The 6,227-nt window shown below is 36.8% G+C and overlaps 1 pseudogene; it reads left to right on the forward strand.

The window, feature by feature from the left end:
* The first annotated feature begins 2,208 nt into the window (after positions 1-2,208).
* Positions 2,209-4,466, forward strand: LOC101588912 (annotated as a pseudogene).
* Positions 4,467-6,227: the final 1,761 nt, after the last annotated feature.

The raw sequence follows: 6,227 nt of genomic DNA on the forward strand, positions 1-6,227 counted from the left end.
GGTGCTGGGGGATTGAACCGCGGTCCCTGATGCTTTTGCTAAGCTTGTTCCAAGTAGGTGCTTTAGACCACTGAGCCATCTCTCCAGCCCCAGTATGTCTCCTTTTAAGGAAGCTTTACACCTTTTTGGGAGATTACCCTGAGACAGAAAACCTCCTATGAGAAACCACAGTGATTCTCTGACAATTGCTTAGAGGCACTTACCGCTCCAGACTGAGTTTTCAATAATGATGAAGGTGAAACATTTCAGACTGAGAAAATTACCTCCAGAAATGTAGGTAAATTCTTGCAGTTCAGCTTCATATGCTGGGAAATAACACCAATCTAAGAAGAAAACTAGAAAGTGGGATCTTGGTATTAAGGAGCATCTGCTTTGGATTAAGTTGGGCTCCTCAGAAAGTCACCTTGCCTGACAAAAGGCTGAATCAGCTAAGACCTAAACTGCAAGATCCTATGTCAAAGTCAATGTACCTATAACTGCTGAGTTAAGGACTTCTACGACTTAAACAGATGGTGTCATCCAAGCAGATCGCAGCATCCAACACAAAACACTAAGCAGACTCCGATATGGAAAGTTTATTTGGTGGAGCCCTGAGCCATCACCATGTTTACATAAAAAAAAGCAAATGCATATCTAGTTTGATGGCAGGATATGATACCAACTTCCTCCTATGTGCCACCATCCCTTCTTAAAGCCTTTACTGAAAACTTAAGTACTTCAGAAAAAATCGACATAATTAGGGAAGGAACCTATTTCTCCATTAGCACAAGAGAAATCAAATGCTGCACATGCCCTTCTGAGTATGTTGGGAGATGCACAGTGGGAAATAATCAAACATATGGGAGTGAGGAACATGAATGACACAATCACAATTCTCTTCAGACCATGCAAGGACAGGCATTCAGATTTAGCTAAAGGGTTTAAGCACAGTTGTGGAGACACTCTACCATGACTTTGGGGTTGGAATATTTTGGACCAATTCAATGTAATGATATTATTTCCTCCTCTAAAATTAAAGTTGGAATGCATGTCATACCAAATACTTCACAAAAATGTGAGGGCAAAAATTAATTCTTCATAATTAAAAATGCAGAAGGAAAAGAAAATGCAGTAAATGAATCGCTTTCCTAAACCCATTCTCCTTTCATTTGCAATCTATGGCTAAGTGTTAGAGTGTTGCTACATTCTGATTCTCAAAATTTCACTGTACACAGGACATTGTACTGGTTTGAAGTTAGAGTCATTAGTCTAAACAATCTGAAGAATGTTTCACTCTATCACCTGTGAAGGCCATTAATAAACCGAAGTAAACATGCCTGCCATGTTAAAATTTTCAGGACAGTGTGAATGAATTAAAAACATTTACTCCCTATGACAATTACCACATTTTTTACTTTTGGAATTAGAAATGGTATGTGCTTTACTTTGACAATCTTCTTTATCTTTTATATTGGAAAATCCTCAAATATTTTGTAGATGATACAAACTGGTAGTGGAAAAATTCATCATGGAAAAATTCATCAAACTGATAGACAACTTTCTTGTGTTTCTTCAGTACTAATGACATCTCCAAATATTGAGTCCATATGATGGGTGACTTTCACCAATGCCCCTTTGAGAAAAGGAGGCAGCCTTAATAGGGAGGCTATGCTTGGGATTTGGGTATCATCTCCACGACACAGCAGACAGGACTGGAGTGATCAGCTCACCGCTGTATTTTGGTAGAAACAGAGTTCCTGAATTTGTCCTGGGCTGACCTTAACTTAAATAAGGGCAAAAAGATGCAACAGGCCATATTTGTCAAATAGAACATTTTCAATCAGGAATGGAGGTGACTGCCTTGGTCCACATATCTCTACTTTAAAAGTGGCAAAACAACTGCAGTCCAAATGCCATCTTCCATTGCATTCTCTTATCAGAAAGTTTTTGGAACTTATTCATTGATGATTTGGCTAAGTTCAAGATTGATAGAATCTACTGGGATTCCATATGTGTCCAACCTTAATACCAGCTGTGAAGAATACAAAATGACATGATCACTCAGCTAAGTGAATAGAACACAGTCCCTTTTTCATTGTCTTGCCAATACTCATCTTGTTGAGACTTGTTAAAATGTTATTAAAGCCTAAACTAGTGCCAATAGCCTGGTGTTTGGTGTGCCTCTTGGAAAACTACAAACTGAAAGTATAATAGACCCCGCTTCGAAGCATGAACCACAGACATAAATCTCAACTCATCCGCTTGATAAAGCACCTCAATTGTTCCTATAAATATCCTGCATTTGATGAAGCCAACCATGTTCATGCTAACGTCTATGTCAGTGTCACACCACAGGCTATCATATCTGCAGAAGCGTAGCAACACATCTTCTATCCCAGACTTTCTGATGCAGAAGCAACCACTCTATGCTACAGTTCTGGCTTCTGGTTAGAGTTGATCTAACTCAGAAGGAAGACTCGTAATATGTGCTTCCCTTGTATGATCTAGAGGAACTTATTTTATTTAGAGGATATACTATGTTACACAGTAGACTCCCTAAGCATTATTGTCAGTGTCTCATTACAGCTGATTCCTTTTCAAGTTACAGTGCTACTAATCTGTTAGTTCAGCTGACCACAGAAACACTATTCTACTAGGAAGTATCTGACATGGCATAGTATCAATATATTTGGTTTAACAAAATCTTGTTAGTAGGATACAGGTAATTATTTTATTACAAAATCAGTTCATCAACAGACCTTCTATGCTTCCAAACAACCACAAACATCTTGGTATTCTTGCCTACTTTTGGTATCATTCTTGGCCTTTTGAAATGTGTCCCAAAGCTTCCAATTATAGTTTTAATATGTAATTCCCCAGTGATTAATGGTTCTGAACCTTTTGCTGTAGTTACCTATCTGCATATTCCAAGAAGTGAAATGTCTATGATTTGTCAATTTTCTAAATGATTCGTCCCTCCTGGTGTTTGGAGATCTTTGTATGTCCCAGATATATGCACTTTGATATTTGGCTTGGAAGTTTTTACTTATTGAAATTTATATTTGCATCTCTTAAGATTTTTCGAGATCAAAAGTTTAATTTTGATGAGGCTTATTATGGTGATTTGTTACGGTTAATATTATACTGCAGGCGGTGGGTCTGCGGGGCCACAGGAAGGTGGGGTGGCTAGACATCTCCAGGCCAGCACTGGGCAGAGCCCCCTCCCAGAGTACATCTGCGTCAGTGGTTCCTCTCCTTACTTCTACTTCCCGCCCTACATGCAATTCCCCTCAATCTATCCTGAATATTAAGAAGCCCCTTTTGTGTTTCACAAGCGCCACTGAGAAAGCCCAGGCTCACCATATTGTGCAGCAGTGCCAGGGTCCCTGGTTGCTGATCCCAGAGTCTCGTTCCAGCCAGCCATGGCAAATGCATCCCCGGCCTGGGGGCAGAAGCAGTAATATCTCAGGCTGTGAAGAAAAATGGAGCTCAACCATCAAGCAAAACATGGAGACTGAACTTGCACAAATTACAAAGAACACCTCAGGAGGCAATAACAGATGGCTTGGAATTGTGATCTCATCTAGATGGTGCCACAGCAAATCAATGTGCCCAATTTGTTTGGGTATGATGATGGACATTTTGACTACAAAAGAGTGTTGGCACCATTTTTGTGCTGATTGTATTATCTCAGCCCTGAGAAGTGGCAATGAAGAATGTCTTACCAGTTGCATTAAACTCGCTTCCAAAAATATAGCTAAGGCCAGACCCAAACTTTGATGCACTCATCAGCAAAATTTATCCATGTCTAATGAGTATGAAGCTCATCAAGAAAATTAGCCAGCGTCAACAAGCATGATGATCAGCAGGCATTCTGTTACAGCACTGAAGAAGGTCTGAAGATCCAGGTCATGGACAGATTGCAGCAAGGCAAGAAGCAACAGATTGAAAATTGTCCTGGAGCAGAAGATCATGGTGACAGTTAGCACTGTAGAAATGCATCCATACATAGCTACCAGGATGCAGGCCCTAGCAACAAACGGGTCAAAACATCTGGCGATTCTCAGCTTGAACTTGGTAATAACACTGCAACAGTAACAATTGATCCACTGTTAAATGGTGCTAATGAAATTGAGTTAGTATTCATGCCACACTTACGGCAAAAGGTGACATACATAAAGACTTCAAGTAATGCCACTGTTGGTTATTTATCAAAGTCTCTGGCTGTGAAGTTAACTTAGAACTGTGAAGCAAAAGAGAATCAAATCAGATGAACCTTGACACAGCCCGTAAGAAGCAGTCTACAGTTTATACAGCAACAGCCAGTGGAAAGTTCACGGTATTAAATGGCTCTTTTTTTTTAATTGGTCAATTAGAAAAACTGGAAAGTGAACCAACCCATGCAACTTTATTATGCTCACCACGAAGAAGAACAAATGAGATGTATTTTAAAAACTAATTCTGACCTGAACTTTTTTATAGCCTAATTCTTTGTTATTAAATATGTGCCATCACTACTTTTATGGACAGATTTTGAATACGCTATTCAGTCTTGTTCTGAACCAGATGCATTTACACTATTAGAATTACTTCCTGTTAATTTAAAATATACTTTTTGGAAGAGACTGCAGGTATTCAATGCTGTTTCTTTCCTTAAAAACAATGTATCTAAGCTGTATACTTTCACAAAGTATAGTTCTATTTTGAGTGCCCTTGACCCAGGAAGTTTTCATACTTACGTATTCTTAAGTAAAGATTCAATTGGCTATCATTTTCCTTCCCCCCTCAAAAGGTTTCTAGATCTGTGGACTATTAAATACAGTAATATGTATTATACTCTCCCCTGAGCCTTATATATTTATAGTTTTCTATTCAAACTGCAGTACCTTCATAAAGACCAAGGCTCAAATGGACTGTGATTACAAAAAATTGTTATAAGATTATAATTTTTGTCCATAGGTTCTCACTTAAAAGGAGGTTCTTATTGAACTTTGTTTCCATTGTCATGCAATGCTGTTTTTCTTTTTTTTCCCCTATAAGTTTTAAATCTCTGGTCATGAAGAAGAGAATCGAATAAAATTTTTAGTTCTGTGGGAATGTGGTTCACTAACAGATTTTACTGAAGGAAGGAGAAGTGGTGGTAACATGCAGTTCTCAAATGCATATTTGAGGGTTTTTTGTATCCTATTGTCTTTATTTCCTCTATTATATGCATTTGATGTTCTTTTCCTATTAAAATATCAGAGATAAGAAAAAAAAGATTATACTGTTGGAGTCAGGTCTATAATGATTTCTTTAACCCTATATCCTGAATATTTTTCATATTTTGTATCTAAATGTTATAGCTTTATGGAATACTGATATATTCAATGTCCATTTTGTGTTAAAAATTTTTGAGCTTCATTTTGTCTATGGATGTCCAGTTGCTTAAATATCATTTGTTGAAACATCTGTCTATCCACTGTAGAATTGCTTTTGCATCTTTGTCAAAAATCATTTGAGCATACTGTGTGAGTATTTCTGGGTCTTCTATTACCTCTACTTTATGCTTTGGAAGCTCTTTTGATAAAGACAAAATTAGAATTATTTTTTATCCTTGTCAAATTATTCATTTTATGATTATTTTATCTTTCTTCACCTCTTGTAATTTTCTCTAAATTATATGACTTTGGCAATAATTTGACTGATGTTTCTCTTAACACTGTCTTATGGTGGCTATATTCTATCCTGCATTCCATTTGATTTTATATGTATTAAAGTAGAACTGTCTAAGGTAAATAAGAACCTGGTGAATTTTAATATGGGAATGAGTGTTTCTCTGTAGAATGTATTTCTACTAATTGTATGACATGACCTTTAAAAATTAAAGATGTTTGTATATGTAAATTGGAAGTGATAAAAAAATCTGTACTTTCCAAAAAAATCAGTACAATATTTATATACACTATCCCATAATTTTTTTCATTTATTGTATCAATAAAGAAAGATTATCTTATTCTAGTCATTCTTATGTTGAGGAGAAGTTATCATATTGACATTATAGGATATTATTATTTTAACATGGAAGAGCACAGAAAAGGATCACTCTACTTTCAGTAGGTGAACAACTGATTTAGAAGTCATATGTGTGGCAGCTGGGAAAGTCACAGTTAAAGCTTTTGCTCCAAGAGAAAAAAATACTAATACTTATTTAAAGTTTAGAGCTGGAAATCATTTTCATAATTGAATTTTAAGTCTTTCCCAAATAT

Source organism: Octodon degus, unplaced genomic scaffold, assembly GCF_000260255.1.
Source record: "Octodon degus isolate 3935 unplaced genomic scaffold, OctDeg1.0 scaffold00097, whole genome shotgun sequence".
NCBI lineage: Eukaryota > Metazoa > Chordata > Mammalia > Rodentia > Octodontidae > Octodon > Octodon degus.